The sequence below is a fragment of the Zingiber officinale genome, chromosome 8A, assembly GCF_018446385.1.
Source record: "Zingiber officinale cultivar Zhangliang chromosome 8A, Zo_v1.1, whole genome shotgun sequence".
Classification (NCBI taxonomy): domain Eukaryota; kingdom Viridiplantae; phylum Streptophyta; class Magnoliopsida; order Zingiberales; family Zingiberaceae; genus Zingiber; species Zingiber officinale.
The window spans coordinates 83,745,433-83,766,867 of record NC_056000.1 but is presented as its reverse complement, the minus strand read 5'-3'; positions in this window follow the sequence as shown (position 1 = coordinate 83,766,867).

Here is a 21,435-nt window from a genome sequence, read left to right as displayed (position 1 = left end):
TATAGGATCATTATCCGCAGTTATATTAAAACTTGAGTTAGCTTTGGCTAATATGCCCAAAAATTAATATAAATGTGATTTATGTCCTATCTTTCCAATCATTGGAAGAATGTCTATAGTTGTACTCGATCCAACCGAGTTAACTAGGAATACTCAATCTAATTGAGTTTGTACTCGCCCATGCGTTGATAAGCGGGACCAAGATTGTCCCTCCGTACCCAACCAAGATAATATGTGTTGCTCTTCTTTGGCAGATTCAATAACACATGTGATCGAGGTAGTGATAGGTATCATGGCACGGTAGGATTCAACAACACATTTGACCACCTTGTGTTGCTCGCGCCCTCCTCGTAACTCCGTCTCGAGTGGACCATCCATGGCTCCAATTTTGTACATTACAATTTTGAAACTCGAGTTACATTTGAGTCTAAACTAATTTACAAATATAATAAATGGAGAAAAGGCATGACGCGCAGGTCGCGTATCAAATATACAGCACACACAACACAAATGACGACGTGCATGCCATAATATGAATTACAACACAAATCCAATCAGATTGGGTCTTTTTGGGCCATGACTATCAAAAATTATAAATAATTCTAAATTTTGTAATTTCCATAATTTTCTGTAATTTTAATACTAATTTTTACAAATTTTACGAGTAAAAATTCCCGGCGGTCCCGTTTAGCGGTTTTCGGGCGCAATCGCAGAATGAATCCCCTTGTGGGGCTAGGGGCAGCGCCCCTACCCGTGATCTAACCATCGCGAGTGTCCCTAAGTGATCCTACAGCGCCTTAGTCTTCTTTCCCAAAAAGTTTTGGGGCGAAACCTTGCCATTTCGGAAAAAACTTCTCGGTAGTCGAACCCTACAAGTGTTGAAACTGTGCTTCGCTTCTACGAGAAAAATACCCATAAAAATCAGAAATTTACAGAAAAATAAAGTACTGAATTTTTGTCATAAAAACAAAAACTAAACTCGTACAAGCTTCGCACGTGGCTCTGATACCACTGTTGGGTTTTTCGGGCCGCGAAAATCGCTTTTCCGCGTCGCAGAAACCCCGAAAGCCCCGCCACCGGATCCGTGCGAAGAATAAAACTTACGAGTACGAGTTTATAAACTCTAGATCTACATTAGAGTATGAGTTTTACCCTTGATACGTGCCTTTAGCGAATCCCGCTCGTCCAAGGTGCCGGATCTCAAGTTGTCAAGGTAGACAACTCTCTATGCGTATCCACAAGAAAAAAGAGGGAGAAAAACCAAACTAAAGTGTGCTAGCACCTTAGTAGGGTTCGGCCAAGGTAGGAGGAGAGGGAGAGAAGAAAGAACTCAAGGAAGAAGAAGATGTCAATTAGCCTTGAATGAAAAAAAAAATGAATTCCCATTCATTTTGAGTGGTCGGCCACATCAAGTGTAACTCCTCTCATTAATGTGGCCGACCACATTAAAGCAAAGGAGAAGATGTAACTTCCATTAGGTGGCACACTCATGTGTTAACTATGATGATGTGACACATCATCATTGGCCACTTAATGCCAAGTCACAAATGATGTGGCATAAAGTCAAGTCAAACTTGACTTAATCTCTCTCATGGTTGATCTAATCCAACCATTTAATTCAAGATAATTTAATATAATAAATCTAATTCATTTAATTAAATTAATTCAATGAGTCATAATCTAAATTAGACTCATTTAACACATGAATCAACTTGAGTCCAACTCAAGTAGCCCAATTAGGATTACTCTTAATCCAATTTGATTCATCACATGAATCTAATCCTCTTGGTTCATCATATGAACCTAATCTCCATCTAATTGTCCTTTGTGTGTGACCCTATAGGTTCTTGTAACGTTGGCAATGCCCCTAAACTCATTTAGGAGCATAAGTAATGAGTGGTATCTAGCAACACATCATTACTACCCAAGTTACAAGAATATTGAGATCCAACATCACCTTGTGACTACTAATTATGACTCCTCACAATATATGACAAGTGTCCTTCTATCCTAAGCATCTAGATTGATCAATGTGAGGCATAGACCGTGTCATCCTCTGATCAATCTAAATCTTGAACTCCAAGTAGACTCACTAAATCAAATGAGCTCAATATCTCATATTGACTCATTTGGGCATGGCCATGCACTTCGTGGTCTCACTCTATCAAGAATATCGATGTCGCTCCCGTCATATAAGAGGGATAGATCCCATCTACATCACTCACATCCCTCTGCATATTATACACCCAGTAATCGCCTTTATAGTCCACCCAGTTACGGGTGACGTTTGACGAAACCAAAGTACATAACTCCTTATGTAGGGATCCATGGTGACTTCAGGTCCAAGGACTAGTAGTCATACTAATAGCCACATGAGAAAGTATATGACACTCATATAACGATCCATGATACTTTCTCATGACGGGTCATTCAGTATACATTCTCTAATACATACCCATGTGTCAACTTGATATCTCTATATCCATGACTTGTGAGATCAAGTCATCAAGTTGACCTACATGCTAGTCTTATTGCATTAACATTGTCCCTGAATGTTAATACTCGACTAGGAATGATTAAGAGTAGTGTTCCCTATATCTTCTCACTATCGGTTCAACTAACCGATTGATATATGTGAGAACCTTCTACTCAAGGACGCTATTATACTTAGTTTATTTGGTACCAATACAATTAAGTATAATAACCAAAAACAAATGTCTTTATTTATATAGAATATGATACAACAAGTTCATAATGCAATCATCAAATGATTGGCTCTAGGGCTCTAACTAACAGCTTTCCTCCCGAGCTCTATTTAATAGAGCTCAGAGTGCTTGGCCTAGGTTAACGAAATTAGTGGTGGTTAACCCTAATTAGAGTCTCCAAGTGCCCAAGTGATATAGCGTGCTTGTACGATGTTGTGGCGTGATTTCTCCACCCACAAGAAGCTACGCGAGCTAGCTGGAAGTTCTCCGGGGAATCATCCACCGACGGATCGGGATCGTCCACCTTACAGACAGCCGTGGAGTAGGCGCTTTATCTCCGAAGCATGTTAAATCAACATGTTATGTTTGATTTCTATTGTTAGTATTTGTTTTTGTATTCCGCTGTGCGTACTAATCATTGTAGGAAGTAAACGTTGGGTGAGTCGCTATTCCCCCCCCCCCCCCCTCTCTAGCGGACGTCAAGGTCCCAACAATTGAAATCAGAATGGGTCACTCTTCTACGGACTAATCGCTGAGGGAGCAAAGCGCTAGACGAAGATGGAGTCCGAAGGACCTCTAGGATGGGATATTCGAATCACACCTCCATACGATCTGGATGATTTCGAGTATTGAAGGAAGTGGTTGGAGACTTGGTTCAAAATGGATTGGAATCAATGGATTGTGTTAGAGGAATCGTTTGAAGCTTCAACGGACAAGAAGGGAAAGCGCCTCCAGCATCAGTATTGGACCGAGGAGAAAAGGGAGCAATCGAAGGCAGACAAGGAGGTAACTAGAATTTTGATTAACTTATTACCTCTTAATTTGGTATTGAATGTAGGTGAATACAAGAATGCAATTAACCTTTGGTAAAAGGTAATGCGCTTCATGAGAATCCTACAAAACTCCAAGTAGTGGAGGAGCCCAAGGAGAAGGGCTGATTGATTCAAAAGGAGAAGCACCAATCGGTTGTTGACACATGCTCAACATCCGAGGAGGAGAAGGAAGATGAGGAGGTATCATCTACATCTTCAAGGGAGGAAGAAGTGGAATCGTCCACATCATCAAGTAAAGAGGAAGAAGAGCAATCTAAAGAAGAGGAGATCTTGGAAGCTCAACCCTCCACCTCAACTACCAAGAAGAGCACAAATGACCACATCAAATGCTTTGGATCGTGGAAGTCCAAGTTGTTGGCTCGCGGCGGCCGGCTAGAAGGGTGGTTGAATAGCCTGAAAATAAAAAACAAACCCTTCCCGAACTCTCAATAGAACACTTGCATAAAAATAAACAGAAAGTAATAAACAGAAAAGAAGAGGCACAAGATGTTTACTTGGTTACAACCGGAGAGGTTGTTAATCCAAAGAAAGTGTCACACTAGAATATCTCCTTCAGGCGGATAAGGCTCTTATAGCAATGAAGCACACAAATAAAGAAGTTAAACTACAAACGAAGCGCACAAGTGTTGAATGAATAAATTGCTTGAGTTGATTTGAAGCTTCTAGACCAAGGTTGTATTTATAGCCTTGGTCGGGGCACTTGGAAGGCATCCAGGCACCTGGGAGGGGATAAACTTTTATTCCCTTTGCAACGGATCATGTTTGACGTGATCCTGGTCAAATCTCAACTCCGAGTGCTCGGAATGGCTTTGGGCACCCAGACGGTCCGTGCGCCCGGAATGGTTCCGAGCGCCCGGACCACTAAAGTCAACAAGGTTGACTTTTGGTCCGGTCCCTCTACTCCGGTGCTGCTCGTGTCGGTCCGGGTCTTCCACTCCAGCTCCGATCACTTGGGTGATTTCAGCCAATCGAAATAAGGCTCACCCGAACCCAATTTCGACCTTCTCGAGCAACCTTCCGCTCCGGCTTCTCGTCCCTCAGAAACGCTGTGTGCCTCCTTCTTGTCTGCTTGCGCACTCTTCTGCAGCATCTCATACCTCAAACGCATTGAGCCCGTCGGCTCCCTCCCGTGTCGTCCTTCTCGCTAGCTGCGTCTTTTGCTCGACTCCCTGTGCTCCTAAGCTCCTGCACACTTAGACACAAGGTTAAAAACATGACAAGACCTAACTTAACTTGTTGATAACATCAAAACAACCTTGGGGTTCCAACACAAGCATATAGTTTTGGCAACGTAAGTCCAAGTATGACTTGGCAATGGATGAAGTCCCTGAGGTGCGAACTCTTGGCAAAGGAAGACCCGACAACAATGACAAGGTCGATGGAAGCTCTAGAAGGCAAGACGTGAAGGATGGGGAGGCATCTGAGGGATGCAAGACTAATGGAGGAGGCTAGAAGGTTAGGTCCAGGTTGGTCGGGCGTGGACGAGTGCTGAGTGAATGTACTCAGGGGTTAAATCCTAGGATTAAGGTTTTACTGTAGTGTTACTGTAGCAGTTGACTAATATTTTCATCAGTCGACTGGTAGCCAATCGTTGGCTTGTAACGGTCGAACTTCACTTAGGACCAGTCGACTAGTGGTTGTACTAGTCGACTGGAGAAAACAATAGGTGTTTTCCTCTCGAGCTCTATTTAATAGAGCTCGTAGTGCTTGGCCTAGGTTGATGAAATTAGTGGTGGTTAACCCTAATTAGAGTCTCCAAGTGCCCAAGTGATATACCGTGCTTGTACGAGGTTGTGGCGAGGTTTCTCCACCCACAAGGAGCTACGCGAATTAGCCGGAAGTTCTCCGGGGAATCATCCACCGATGGATTGGGATCGAGAGCTGTAGAGTAGGAGCTTTATCTCCAAACCACGTTAAATCAACGTGTTAGGTTTGCTTTCTATTATTAATATTTGTTTTTGTATTTCGCTATGCGTATTAACCACTGTAGGAAGCAAACGTTGAGTGAGTCGATATTCACCCCCCCCCCCCCCCTCTAGCGAACGTCAAGGTCCCAACATTGACTTCATTGACTCTTGGGTTTATGGTCACCGCTCAATTTTAATTGGCATATACTCTCAGGTTTATAGCTGTCACTTGGCTATTGATTCGTCGACTCTCAGGTTTATAGTCGTCGTTCGACTTTTAACTTGACTGGTTAGTGAAAGAGTCTAGGACACTTGGACTTTTTATTTATCGTTCCCCTGTAATTACAGAATATATGCTTATATAAGTGTATATGAATTTAACCACGCACCTCTCACCTAGTTCTATAGAGCTGGAGATGGTTTGCGCTCCAAGGTTGCTCGAGATCTCTCTTATTCTCATCTTGTAAATAGTAAGCTCCTAAGCAGAGCTTCTGAGTAACCTTATACAGTCCTTCCCATGGGACTTCTAACTTGGTGACGTCTCCAATCGGCTTCACTCTCTTACATAGAAGGTCGCCAACCTGGAATGACCTCAGGATCACTCTCCGATTGTAGCTTTGCTTCATGCGCTGCCAATAAGCCATGAGCCGGACGATAGCCTTATCTCATACTTCGTCCACCAAGTTGAGCTCCATGAGCCTTCGATCGACATTTCCATCGTCGTAGAGCTGCACCCAGTTGGACTCTACTCCAACTTCTACCGGAACCACGGCTTCACCCTCGTACACTAGTGGAACAGGGTTATATCGGTCGCCTCTCTTGGTGTGGTGCGATAAGCCCACAATACGCTCGGGAGCTCGTCAATCCAATTGCCCCTGGCATAGTCAAGACGAGCTCGTAATCCTCTGAGGATCTCCCTGTTTGTGACTTTCGCTTGGCCGTTACTTTGGGGATAGGCCACCGACGTGAAGGCTTGCAAGATGCCATAACCCGTGCACCATTCTTTGAGCCTCCGCCTTGCAAATTATCTTCCATTGTCTGAGACGAGCTTGTGAGGGATGTTGAACCGACACAGTATGTTTTGTCATATAAACTTGATAACCATGTGCTCGGTTATCTTGGCGAGCAGCTCGACCTCCACCCATTTTGAGAAATAATCTACCGCAACGAGTAGAAATCTTTGTTGTCTGATTGTCATAGGAAATGGTCCAACAATGTCCATGCTCCATTGGTCTAACGGACAGGACACGACAGATGCTTTCAACTCTTCAGTAGGTTGGTATGGGATGTTCTTGTATTTTTGGCAAGACAGGCAAGTGGCCACCGTCTGAACGGTGTCATCTTGTAGTGTGGGCCAGAATTACCCAGCCAATAGGATGTTGCAGGCCAGTGATCTACCGCTCTAATCACTGCCACATGAGCCTTGATGAACCTCTTGCAAGATATACTCCACGTCATCTAATTTGATGCACTTAAGCAGCGGCTTCAAGAAAGCTCTTTTATATAACTAATATCTAATTAGGGGGGAACCGTCCAACCCTCTTTTTTAACAAACGAGCTTCTTCCTGGTCGACCGGTGTGGTGCCCGATCGGAGGAACTCTATCAATGACATCCTCTAATCACTCTGGAAGGTCATTCCAATCGTCCAGTCGATATATGCCACCAACAAGACCTGTTCGACTGGCTTATCTATTATGATTGGTGATACAAAACTTGCTAACTTAGCCAACTCGTCCGTATATTGGTTGTCTAATTGGGAGATCTTTTGTATAATCTGTTGGAACCCTAAGGTTGTTTTGGTATGATCAACAAGCTAAGTTAGGTCCTGTTTGTTTCTAACCTTGTGTCTAAGTGTGCAGGAGCTTAGGAGTACAGGTAGTCGAGCGGAAGACGTAGCTAGCGAGAAGGACAGCAGTCCGAGGGACGAGGTGCTGTGGAAGAGTACACCGACGGACGAGAAGGAAGCGTGCGGTGATTCCGAGGGACGAAAGCCGGAGTGGAAAATTGCTCGGGGAGCAAGAGACGCAGCTAGCGAAAAGGACGGCACGCGGTGCGTCCGAGGGACGAAGACTGCGGATGAGTACGCTGGCGGACGAGAAGGAAACACGCGGCGATTCCGAGGGACGAGAAGCCGGAGGGAAGCCCGCTCGAGAAGACCGGAAGTTGGGTTCGGGTGAGCCCTTTTCCGGATGGCAGAGATCACCCAAGCGAACGGATCCAGAATAGAAGACCCGGACCGAGCCGAACTAAACCGGAGCAGAGGTCTCGGATGAAAAAGTCAACCACTGTTGACTTTTGGCTCTGGGGCGCCCGGAGCAGCCCGGGGCGCTCGGAACCCTTCCGGGAGCCCGAACCAGAGGTTTTGACCAGATCAAGATTTATCTCGATCTGAATGTTGGGAGATAAAATTTATCCCCCCCAGGGCGCTCGGAACCCTTCTAGGCACCCCGGCCAAGGCTATAAATATAGCCTTGGTCCAGAAGCTTTTCATCAGTTCAGAAATTGTAACAATGCTTGTGCGCTTTCCACTGTTTAGATTAGCTTCTTTCATTTTATGCTTCAACGCTGTAAGAGGCTTCTCCACCTGAAGGAGATTGATAGTGCGCTTCATCCTTTCCTTGCATTAACAACCTCCCTGGTTGTAACCAAGTAAACAACTGTGCCTCTTTCTTTTCTGCCTTTAATTTACTGCTTTGATTATTTTACAAGTGTTAGTTTGAAAAGTCGGGAAGGGTTTTTGTTTATTTTTTTCAAGGCTATTCAACCCCCCCTTCTAGCCGGCCCAACGAGCCTACAAGTGGTATCAGAGCAGAGGCGCTTCAAGAGGACTAACCACCGAACGAAGCAACGAGATGGCCGGACCAAGCATCCACCCGCCGAAATACGAAGGGACTTCGCCACCTGGAAGAAATTGATGCAGGTATTTTTTACAATAGATTTCGAATTAGTTTTAACAATGGAATCTAGCTTTGTAGCTCCAGAAGATAAGGAAAAATGTCAATGGATGAAAAAGGAGCAGGCTGAATACGTGGCGAACGGCAAAGAAGAATACCATCTGCTAAGCGTTCTTCGACCTCAAGAAGTCAACAGGATCGGGCACTACAACTCGGCAAAGGAACTTTGGGAGAAGTTCCACGAGCTGCACGAAGGGACGTCCGAAGCCAAGCTGGCCAGAAGAGATATGCTTCGTAATCAGCTCACCAGCCTGCGACTTGGGGAAGGCGAGACAGTCGTGCACCTGCACTCGAGAATAAAAGAAATCATTACCGGACTTTTGAATCTCGGAGAAAAGGTAAGTAACCGAGATTCGCTCAAGTACGCACTGAATTCATTTCCTAGAAATACCAAATGGGCATCATTAGTAGATGCTTTTTACATTTCTAAGGATTTAGAAAAAATTTCATTAGAAGATTTCTTTTCAACATTTGAAGTGCATGAGTCAAGATGTGCAGGAATGAAGGAGCCCAAGAACAACGTCGCCCTCAAAGCTTCGAGAGACGAACCAGAGTCGGAATCTTCTCTCGACGACGAGGAAATGGTAATGATGTTAAGAAGATTCAAGAAATTTTGTAAATCCAGATCTACTAACCATCCGCAGGGGAAGAAGAAAAGGACGATCCGCTGCTATCACTGTGACGAAGAAGGGCACATAAAGGACAACTGCCCCAAGCTGAAGATCAAGGACAAGGAGAAGGGTAAGAAGCCTATCCAAAAGCGAAAGGCCCTAAAGGCGGCGTGGGGCGATACGTCGTCTGAATCGGAAGTCGAAGCATTCTTCGGACTCGCACTGATGTCGAGTCATCAAGACGATGACTGCGATTCAAGCTCTTCCGAGATAAGCATCGAGAGCATCGATGAAGGGGGAGCTTCATCAGAAGAAAGCAGCAGTTTAGGGGGAGACACGAACAACGAACTCGACAAGGTAAGTCAGGTACATTCTCTTCCTCTCGATAAACTTTTTAAGTTCATTAAGTTATTAACTAAAGACTGCTGTAAATTAGAAAAGGAAATAAAAAATTTAAAAGTAATTTTGGCTAAATCTTGTCCCTTTGAAGAATTAGACAAATCAAAATTGGAAAGTGAAAAATTGAAATTAGAAAATCAAATTTTGAAACTTCAAATAGATCACTTGAAAAATTATGCTTCTTCATCTAAAACCAATTTTAGAAGATCCAATAATTTAAATTGGTACTTTAGATATCACCCGAGACAAATTAAGAATATTTCAAGAAAGTATGTCCCTAAAAACTTATTAATTAATCCAGTAGGCTGGAACCTTTATTGGGTTCCTAAATCTTGCTTAGTCTAAGTTTTAAAATTAAAATTAGCGCTTTTCAGTGAGAAAATTAAACAATGAATTTCTCTATGAGGCTTTGTCTAAGGAAGTGGTTGTTGCTCCAATAACCAAGAAGGCCTAGTGCTTCGCCAAGACCTGGAAGCCAAAATATTGAAATAAATGTTTAATTAACTTTCAGTCAAAGCAATAAAATTAGAATTGATTAATGCTTTCAAAGTTTTTCAAACATTTTTTCAAAATATTTTTTAAAAAATACTTTTACATGAAATTGACTTAGAAATTTAAGTACTTAGAAAAATTTTCAAAGATCTTTTTTCAAAAATATTTTTTTTAACTTAGAAAATTATTTTTGTATTTTTTTCTCTTAGAAAATTTTCTTTAATACTTAGAAAAATTCTCAGAAGATTTTTTTTCGTTAAAGGTTGTTATGAAATTGAAAATTTCTACTTAAATTTTTTTTATAAATTTTTGTAATGTTTTTGCAAAAAATGTCTAAGTTAGAATTTTTTTTTTATAATTCCACTTAGAAAATTTTACTTAAATTTTTTTTGTCAGAGACTCTTTATGTGAAAATTATTGCAATTTTTTAAGGATCTCAAAATTTTCTAAGTCTTTAACCCTTAGATTTTTTCTAGAAACCTCATTTTGTTTGTGATCAAAGGGGGAGAAGGATTAGTATAAGTCTAGGGGGAGGTAGACCAAAATATTAACTTGTTTTATTTTTGCACTTAAATTGCAAATTTAGTTAAGTTTATTTTTATAGCTTAACTTGGGTTGCTCACACAAAAAAGGGGAAGATTGTTGGAACCCCAAGGTTATTTTGGTGTGATCAACAAGTTAAGTTAGGTCTTGTTTGTTTCTAACCTTGTGTCTAAGTGTGCAGGAGCTTATGAGCACAAGTAGTCGAGCGAAAGATGAAACTAGCGAGAAGGAAGGCAGTCCGAGGGACGAGGTGCTGCGGAAGAGTACACCGGCGGACGAGAAGGAAGCGTGCGGTGATTCCAAGGGATGAAAGCCGGAGCGGAAGATTGCTCAGGGAGCAAGAGATGCAGCTAGCGACAATGACGGCACGCGATGCGTCCGAGGGACGAAGACTGCGGATGAGTATGCCGGCGGATGAGAAGGAAACACGCGGCGATTCCGAGAGATGAGAAGACGGAGGGAAGCCCGCTCGAGAAGACCGGAAGTTGGGTTCGGGTGAACCATTTTCCGGATGGCAGAGATCACCCAAGCGAACGGATCCGGAATAGAAGACCCAGACCGAGCCGAACCAAACCGGAGCAGAGGTCCGGACGAAAAAGTCAACCGCTATTGACTTTTGGCTCCGAGGCGCTCGGAGCAGCCCGAGGCGCCCGGAACCCTTCCGGGCGCCCGGACCAGAGGTTTTGACCAGATTGAGATTTATCTCGATCTGAACGTTGGGGATAAAATTTATCCCCCCTAGGGCGCCCGGAACCCTTCCAGGTGCCTCGACCAAGGCTATAAATATAGCCTTGGTCCAGAAGCTTTTCATCAGTTCAGAAATTGTAACAACGCTTGTGCGCTTTCCACTGTTTAGATTAGCTTCTTTCTTTTTGTGCTTCAACACTGTAAGAGACTTCTCCGCCTGAAGGAGAGTGATAGTGCGCTTCATCCTTTCATTGGATTAACAACTTCCCCGATTATAACCAAGTAAACAACTGTGCCTCTTTCTTTTCTGCTTTTAATTTACTGCTTTAATTATTTTACAAGTGTTAGTTTGAAAAGTCGGGAAGGGTTTTTGTTTATTTCTTTCAGGGCTATTCAACCTCTCCTTCTATCCGGCCCAACGGGCCTACATAATCACTTCTTGGAAACTTGTCTTCAATTTCTTGAAAGCTTCAGCATACAGCTTGAGTCAGGCGTTATTCACTTTGAACATTCCCGATAGTTGTTGAACTGCTAGCTGTGAATCTAAATAAATGAGGACTCATGTGGCTCCCACATGTAACAACCCAAATTTCTCCCTTTCGAGTCCCAAAAGTAATTTTAAAATATTTAAAAATGCCACAGAAAATTTCTAGAGATTTTTAGAGTATTTTTATGTAATTTTTAGAGGTCGTTTGGTATTTTTACTAAACGAAAGAAGTTTTGACAAAAAAATATCCAAGCCGAGGTTTGAACCAGGGACCTTTGACTCGGTCAAAACCCGGCCGACCAAGTGTGCTGGCGGTCGTTGCTGATAAATTAGGAAGTGAAATATATTTAAGCAATAGTTAAGAAATCGGAAATAAATTGGAATAAAAAGTGCGCGGCTGAGGGATCGAAGCCGAGGCCTTTGACCCGAGCAAAACTCGCCTGACCAGCTGTGCTGGCGGCCGGTGTTAATTAAAGAAAGAGTGAATAATATTTAAGGTATAGTAATTAATAAAAATCTTAGTTATAAGAAAAGGCTTAAGTTTTTTTTCCCGTGCCCTAAAATTTCCTCTCTCGAAGCCTTCCTCTCCTCTGCTTCACGCGTGCGCGGCTCCGACTCTTCTCGGGCGGAAGTGGAGAACGAAGCTAGGGCTTCATCTCGGTGGCCAGCTAAGGGTTCAATCCAAGGAACTCTTCCCGGCTTCACGAACCCTCGTCGAAGAGAGCACAGAAGTGGAAGGAATCACCAGAATTGGAGCTGCCGAAAACCCTAGAAGCCTCCTTCTCGGCCGTAAGTCCAAGAAACTCAAGGGTAAGTCACTACTCACCTGTAGTAGGATAGTTTTCGGATTCTTGTTCCTTCTTTGTTTCCGGAGCACGCATGAAACTCTAGAAGTTTTGTTTCAGCAAGTTTTGGATTTAGAACACCCTTAGTGATTCGGCTAGATCTTTCTTTTGCTGATCATGGGGCAAGATCAGCCCTGATATTAAGCACTTTAGGTTCTTTAGTTTCAGTTGATTACCTTGCTGTATTACTCTAAGCTTGCTGATGTATCTATCGTGTTTGGGCCCTTTAACAAGCCAGAATAGCCTTAATTTGAGTGTACAGATTAGAAGTTTACTATTCCCTTGAAGAGCAAGAATAGCCTTTGTTTAAAATATGTAGTATTAGTTTCCTTGCGTTTCATGAGTATGAACAACCTTAAGTTCTATCATGTAAACATTAGCATTTCCTTCACTTTCGTGTCATTTAACAAGAATAAACGGCCATTCACCTTAATCTAAAGTGTGCAGTTTTAGAACCATTTAGTTACTGCCGTGCATGAATAGCCCTCATCTCAAGCTTACTGTTTAGATCTTGGGTAGCATCTTAGTTTTGATTTCTCCTTGCTAATTACTATACATGAACAGCCCCTTATTTTGAGTAGATAGTTTAAGAAGTTTGCTAGTTTAACAAGCATGAATATATTCTTATTATGTTAGTATGAATAGCATTTTAGTTAGATGTTCCTTTGCAATTAACTAGCATGAACAACCAGATTGTACATTACAAGTTTGACTTTCTTGTTGATTTACTAAGCATGAACAGTCATTTACCTTAAGTATGTAGTGTTGGATCTTCCTTGCTGTGCAACGAACAGGAACAATTCCTTATTTCTACCCTCTGAATGCAGCCATATCAGTAGTTCGTATAGGTTTAGTTATTCTGTAGTTCAACATTTTAGTTCAATTTTGGTGCTATTTCTTAAACATGAACAACCCTTTAATTCCAGCAAGTCTTAGTGTGATTAGCGCTATGAAAGGGGCACGAACAGCCCGTTTCTTTTGCGCTTGTAGCAAGCATGGGCAGCTCTATTGGAGCTTAGAATAGTCTACCTCTTTTATATTTGTATAGTAGGCGTGTACAATATTTTATAGCAGTGCAGGATTCTCTATAAGCATCTACTTCTTTGTATTTGCAGTAGGCTTGTACCCCATTTTGATAGCAGCAACATCTTTACCGTATGCTTTGTTTGCTAGAAATAATTTGGAATGTGTAGATCTCTTAAGTGCAGAAGTTATTAAACCTTACAGAGCATATTCTTAGTAAGCACAAGCAGATTTTCGTTTGCTGTTATTTGAGTATGTGCAGTTTCATTTTGTTATTAGTGGAACACAAGCTGACTTTCTTATTTCTATTAGATGTGTAGTTTTCTATTGCTAATAGAAGAATAGATTTCCCTTAAATATGCATGATTGTGTGTTACCTAGTTGATTTCACTTATAGATGCATATGGAAAAAATACCCTAACAGTATTTTGAGTTTAAGAAAAGTATAAGAAAGATAAAGAAAAGCAAGAAAAAGGCCAAGGTCTTAAGTAGATTCCAGAGCCAAGACTTTAGGGATTTTTGGCACACAAGGTGCTTGTTAAAATGTTGAGGCACTATATATTAGAAGTATTAAAAGATAACAAGTATTTTACTTTTATTAGTGGCACTGTACTGGACTCTCAGTTGTCCTTGGGTTGGGCTCCCATAGTCGTCTATAGGTTTAGATAACCTAGTAGTAATGGCACAACCGACGGTCGACGGTCGACGATCCGAGGGTCGCCAAATGGGCCACCAAATGGGTCGTCAAATGGGTCGGGTTGTTACAATAGTAAACCCTACTAGATTCAGGACCAGTTATCTTGGGTCTAGTTAGGGATGCGCGCATAGCAAGTACAGTTGTTGGGCCCAAGAAGAAAGTCGATTACTATTTTGAAGTATTATAAGTATAAGTTTTTGAACAAGTAAAATAAGTTTTCACATAAGTATAAAAGTATTAAAGGATAAGTTTTAAACAAGTGAGATAAAAGAATAAGATTAGAACAAATGAATTAAGTTTCACTTTGTTTTAAAATCAGCAAGTTGAGTTTTCTTTTATGCTAGCATGTTATTTAGATTAGTGTACTGTTCTTTGCTATTAGAAGAGCATGAGTAGTTTTACATGTTTAGCATTTCGGTATGTTTGTTTCTTTTACTAGTAGATGAGCATGAGTAATTTTCCTTTTAAGCATTCAGTTTTAGTTTTCAGTATATTCACATGCATATCGAGATTTTGTGAGTTAGATAGCGCTTACTAAGCATTTTGCTTATAGATTGCATTTCCTCTTACTGCAGATAAAGGAAGGCGACAAGGTGGCGCGGATGGTATGTGATGCCAGGACTATGGAAGAGACTTGGGATATTATTAAGTTTCCGCATTTTAGTGATTGATAAACAATTGAGTTGGACTTTAGTTCATGTCATTTGGGATTGTATTTTATACTTCATATCATTTGAGTTCATCTTTGTCTTAGATTGCATGATGAGATGAATCTTGTTTAATAAGTAGTTATTTTGGTGTTTGACCTTTATTAAACTGCGTGAGAGTTTGTTATATATTCCAACCATCTGTGGCTGATGTATATTATGTTTGTATTCTAGTTTATGGTCACCGGTACAGGGGAGACTCTACCGAAATTTTTCGGTAGGGATTTCTCGTGGTTTCAATCACACCGGTTAAATAGAGTTAGTAATTAAGTAACGGTCACCTTAAAGAGTAGTAGTAAGAAGGGTGGTCGTTACATCACATGCCGAGTTGCCTGTAAACTAGCTATCAAGGCCTCATATTCTGCCTCATTATTTGTTGCCTGATAATCAAGTCATACGAACAAGTGTATCTGATCCTCTCGCGGTGATATTAAAAGGATGTTGATTCCATTGCCTTGCTGATTAGATGAACCGTCCACATATATTTGAACTGGACCTCAGTGACAAAATCATCTAAGGCTTGGACCTTGATCGCCTTTTGCGATTGATACTATATGTTAAACTCACTCAGCTCGATGGTCTATTTAATCAGCAATCCGGATGCTTCTGGGATAAGGATGACTCTCCCCAGTGCGTTGTTAATCATCACCACAATGGGATGTGAGAGAAAATATGGGCGAAGATTCCGAGCGATGAGTACTAGTGCATACACTAAATTTTTCGAGACTGGTGTATCGAGATTCTATATCTTTCAATATGGCTAAGAAAGTACATCGACTACTCTTCAGAGTCGTCCTGTTACACCAATGCCGGTCCAACTGCATACTCTTTGGATGAAAAATAAATCCAGAGCGGCTTACCGACATTGGTCTTTGCTAGTATAGGTAAGGAAGTAAGGTATTTCTTAAGTTCCTCCAGCGCCTTGTCACATTCCGTGTTCCACTAGAATTTCGTCGCACGGCGCAACATCTTGAAGAATGGGTGACTCTAGTCAGACGATTTGGAGATGAATCTTAATAATATGATGATTTATCTGGTCAGCCATTGAGTCTCCTTTAAGTTGCGGGATGGGGGAATGTCCTGCAACACCTTTAATTTGCTCGGATTTGCCTCGATTCCTTGTTCGGTGATGATATAACCAAGGAAGTGACCACTTTTTGCTCCGAACAGACACTTGTTCAGGTTCAGCTTGATTCTGTACGTCCTTAGGGGTTGACAGATTTTTTCGATGTCTACGCAAAGGGCCGTGATTCGGAGAGGTTTTATTAAGATGTTATCAACATATATCTCCATGTTACGACTGATCTATCATTGGAACACCTTATTCATCAATTTTTGATAAGTGGTGCCTGCATTCTTTAATATGAATAACATTACATTATAGCAATAGGTCCCACCGGTTGTAATGAAGTTGACCTTCTCTTGATTTTCCTTGGCGAGCGGCACCTGATGGTATCCTTCGTACGCATTGAGCATGCAGATTAGCTTATAGCTTGCTGTAGAGTCCACCATTTGATCTATCTGAGGCAGGGGATAGAAGTCCTTTGGGTAAGCTTTGTTTCAATCATAGAAATCGATGCAGACTCGCCACTTGTTGCCTAGCTTAGAGATCAGCATGTCGTTGGCCAGCCAGCTCTAAAATTGTACATCATGTATGTGACCAGCTTGGAACAATTTTTTTTCTCTACTCGGATGATTTGGTTCTGCTCTGAGCTAAAGTCCCTCTTCCTCTGCTTCATCGGCTGAGCATATAATCGGACGTGGAGCTCGTATGAGCCACGCTCGATGAGCTACCCGAGCGGTTGTAAGTTCACCAGGCGAACACGTTGCAGTTTCGCCTAAGGAAGGCCACCAACTTTGCCTTCTTCTTGTCTGTCAAGTCGGTGGCGACAAATGTCATGTCTTCTGACTGGCTAGGATGGATCTGAACCTCCTCTTTTTCATCATAGACCAGCGTCGTCAATTTCTCCATGATTGCGTTCATCTCCAACCACTGAGTCTTTTGAGTGGCCTTTGCCTCCGACTTAACCATCTTGATGTAGCACTGTGAGCGGCCAATTGGTCGCCTTTGACTTTGCTTACTGCATTGTCCACCAAGAATTTGATCTTCTGGCAAAAGGTGGACACTATGGCTGGAAACTTGTTCAAGGCTGATAGACCCAATAAAACATTGTAGGCGGATGACGCATCCACCACAATGAATAGTATAATTAACTATTACCGCTCGGATAATTAAGGTGTCATCGTGAGGGATTTTTACTCCATCTAGGTCTTGAGGACCAAAGCTGATCTTCGGTCTCTCAGCTTTCTCCTTGCTGCATCCCACAACATGTATCTCCAATCGTCGAGCGTGCGACTTCCTAGCTCAATTGGAATCACCGTCAATTGATCCTCCAACGATCATTCCAATTTCACTCCGGGCGGCATTACTTCGATTTTCCTCCTCCCGAGATGAGGGTCTAGTCCACTCAACCGAAGCTCGGGCAGGACTTACATTTCCCCTTCGCTGAGGCTGGCGATGGCACTGCTTAGCCGTCGGTCTCTCTTCTTCTCTTTGCCCATCTAACTGACATCGATGATGTCGATAAGGAGTTGGCGAGTGATGACGGTATCCTGGAGGAATCGGTCGGCTTGAGAATGGTCTCAAGTCATAGCAGTCTCGTGTGTCATGCGCCGTCAATTGATGGAAAGAGCAAAACAAGGGTGTCGACAACCTGCCTCTCGTAGCTTTCGGCCTGTCTGCTGCTACATGCTGCACTGCATGGGTCCGGGGATCCTGGTGTGGTTGTGCCGCTCCCAACTGGGGGCCCTTTGGTAGCTGATGATTATTGGCTAGTCGTCGTTCAGAAGGAACAGTCTGCTCAGCAGACACTTCCTTCCTTCTTGCCGCTTGGGCCTCCTCAACATTTATGTACTCAGTGGCGGGCCTGAGCAGGTGATCGAAATCCTTTGGCGGCTGTTAACGTTCCGCAAGTGTACAAAAATGTCGTAAGGAATAATAAAAGATATCGTATCCACAGGGACTGGAATAACCACTAAAGATTTCTCAACGCAAATTAGCTAAACAACTAATCAATTGGTTTTCAGAAACTAAGTGCAACTAATGAAAAGAAAACAAAGAAATAAAAGAAATAGAAACAAGAATAAGGGCTATGATAAATGAATGTTCTAGGAATTTTGGTTTCTTTGTAAGGTTAATCAATGTAAATGATCTACCAAATCTTATTCTTCAATTGTCCATCATTTGTAGAAGGTTGCTGGTTCTCTCTTACAATAGACAACCGGCCTAGGACTGAAATCTATACCTAAATGTGATCAATTAGGAACGAATCTATGTTGTCCTTACACGGGCTTGCCTATCACGTGCGTCCCTCAGAAAATCAAAATAAGAATTTATCACTCCTCAACCACATCAAGATATAAAATATGAACGCATACAATCTATCCTACCCCCTTGAATGACCCTATTTCACACTCAATATCATCCCTCAAACGTTCTTACACGGGCTTGTCTATCACGAATGTCCCTCGAAAAATCGAATGAGAGATTATCTCTACAAGATCCACAAGGTATTCAAACATTCAATCAAGAATGGGAATTAGGTCCAAATCACAACAATTTATACAAGATTGAATAGGTACAAATAGGACAAAATCATAGAAATAGGAAATTGGCAAATCCACAAGAGTTTTACATCAATTCAACTTACAAATACTTCCTCCATCCTAGAACAAAGAGATCTAATTCATAGAACGAGGAAGGAAATCCGAAAAAAGAAATATTACAAGCATTCTTGATCCCCAAACCCAAGAAAAGAGAGGGAGAAAGCTTATCTACGATGAAAAATGTCTTCGGATCTAATCCTCGATTCCGGAGTCGATACGTTGAAGATTTGTCCTTGAATCACCGGAAAATCCCTCCAAGATGGAGAGGAATCACCCAAATCTTGCTCTCTCCCAAAGGGGAGAAGATCTCCTTTAAAATCATGAAGAAGACTTTATATAGAAGAGGAGTTTGGGGGCCACACGGCTCTGAGACACGGCCGTGTGAAGCCCACACGGTCTGTGCTACTCCCCTCTCTGCTCAACTCACACGATCGTGTGTGAGACACGACCGTGGTATGCTTTGCCACTGCTCCCCTTTGCACGGCCGTGTAGATCTACACGGCCTTCCTTGCCTCTGGCTCTTGAACTCTTTTACGGCCGTGTGGTACACATGGTCAGGGCTTGCTTGGCCTCTAGAAATGTTGCACGACCGTGTAGCTCTACACGGTCGTGTACTGCTTCGGCTCTGGAGGGCTTTCACGGTTGTGTAGTGCATACGACCATGAACTTTCTTTGTTTCAAACCTGGCAAGACCGTGTAATGCACACACGACCATGACCACTTCCTTCTCTGCTGCAGCCACACGGGTGGTGATCACCACACAGCCTGGGCAACCCCCCATGTCAGGGTCATGTGACACTCAAGCCTCTTCCTTCATACATTGTAATTTTTGCATCTCTGAACAAAAAGAGTAAATATGCTAAAAGTAAAGTTGGAAGTACAAAAATACATAGATAAAGCATGGACAAACTATGTGAATGTGCGTCAAAACATGCTAAACAAGTGTATACAATCTACGGACATCAACAGCCTCCAAATGAGTGAGCGAAAGAATTCCCCTTCGATAAGCCCCTGCAAAAAGGCATTCACCAATACCTCTAGGGTGACCGATGGGATATCCATGGCCACTTGGTTAAATCACTTGATGTAGGCTCTTAATGCCTCCTTTGGCCTTTGCCTCACTGTGAACAAATTAACAGTCATCTTTTGGTAGCGACTATTGCTCGCAAAATGATGTAGGAATGTGGCTTGAAAATCCTTGAAGCTGTGAATTGATCCGATCGACAGTTGTCTGAACCATCATTGTGCTTATCTTGAGAGGGTGGTGAGGAAGACCCGACACTTCACTTTATCGGTATACTGATTGAGTGTGGCTGTGTTATCAAACCTGATTAGATGGTCCTATGGATCGGTTATCCCATTGTATTTTCCGATTGTCAATGAAGTATAATGTCAGGGTAGTGGGTCATCAAGGATCCCATGAGAGAACTGTCGGTTGATCCGTTCAGGAGAATCATCGGTCCTTAATGCTTTCCCCTTCAGTCTGTTTTGAATAGGCGCGTCGTCCAAAAAAGAACCTTGCTCCCTATTCGCTCGACCTTGTTCTTCTAAAGGAGTATGGAACAATGCCGATGAAAGAGGATCAGCGCATCCCCGTATGTGTCGGTCGGCTTCTTATTTTGCCCGCGAATGGATATGGTTTTCACTCGATCGCTATAGCTAGCTCGCGGTCATGTTGCTGAAGCCGCGGGTTAATTAGCTTGGCGCTCTGCCATCGCCTGCTGTTGCTGCTCCACCATTTTGGCAGCCCAGGCTTGATCAACATGTCCAGCTCCTCCTTTGTCAGTGTCGCCATCGTGAGTCATCCAATGCCCTCCATCTCCATGTCTCGGATACAGGCTACGTTCCCATAGACAGCGCCAATGTGATCTTGTCCAAAATTAGTGAAGAAGGCTAGCTGGGGATGTGGCTCCTCGGTTGACCGCGCGAAGACTTCGCTCCGATCTACAACACAATTAGAAACGTCAATGCCGAGCTAGGGAAAGGGTCCCCGGCGTTGACCCGACACTCAAGACAATCACTAGAACAGTAGAAAGAAGGCAGAGCAATCTAGCAGCAACGAGAGTACAAGCACAAATAACGGATATCACCTACCTCAATCAGTGCATGGACCCCCTTTATATAGCGCTATAGTAGACGACGTGCACGCTCCTCAAGGTGCATGCATGTTTTCTCAACCGTCCTATAAAAAGACATGTTAAAAAGTGTCTCTGACACCATATCTTAACAAGACATGTAAATCTTTGACATAACAAAAGAAGCTTCCGTTGTATGAATTGTCTATTGATCATGCCCTATTGTCAGCGACATTATCTCTCGGAGGGATATTACGAGATATGAGAGAGGGGGCCACTATTTTGGCCTAGCAGGATAGCCCCTTGGCTGGGACTCCCTACCCGATCGATCCCAGCAGTTGCTCTCCTCCGTAGTACCTCAATTCAATAAGCTGTGTCTTGCCCGACCGGTTGATCAATCTTCTCAGATGAGCTTCCTAACCAATCAAACCCTTCATGCCCAATCGGCAATTAAAGTCGACCTCCGCTCAGCCTATTTTTGGTGAGCTCATTGGTTCCATGGCGTTGACTGTCTTGACTTTGACATCCACGTCAGTTGTTGGTCCTGCCTTTAACTTATACTTGATAGGTATCTTTTACCACCGCATCAATCCCTAAGCTCGAGCTCGAGCTTGGCTCAAGTTTAATTTGAGCTTTAGTTCATAAGTTCGAGCTCAACTTGTAATAAAATTAAATAGCTCGAGTTCGGCTAAAAAAGTCCGTTTAAAAATTAAATGATATATATAAAAATAATGAGTCTTTTTAACGAACATGTTCATGAGGCTCTTAATGAATATATTCGTGAACTCACGAACCAAATATTG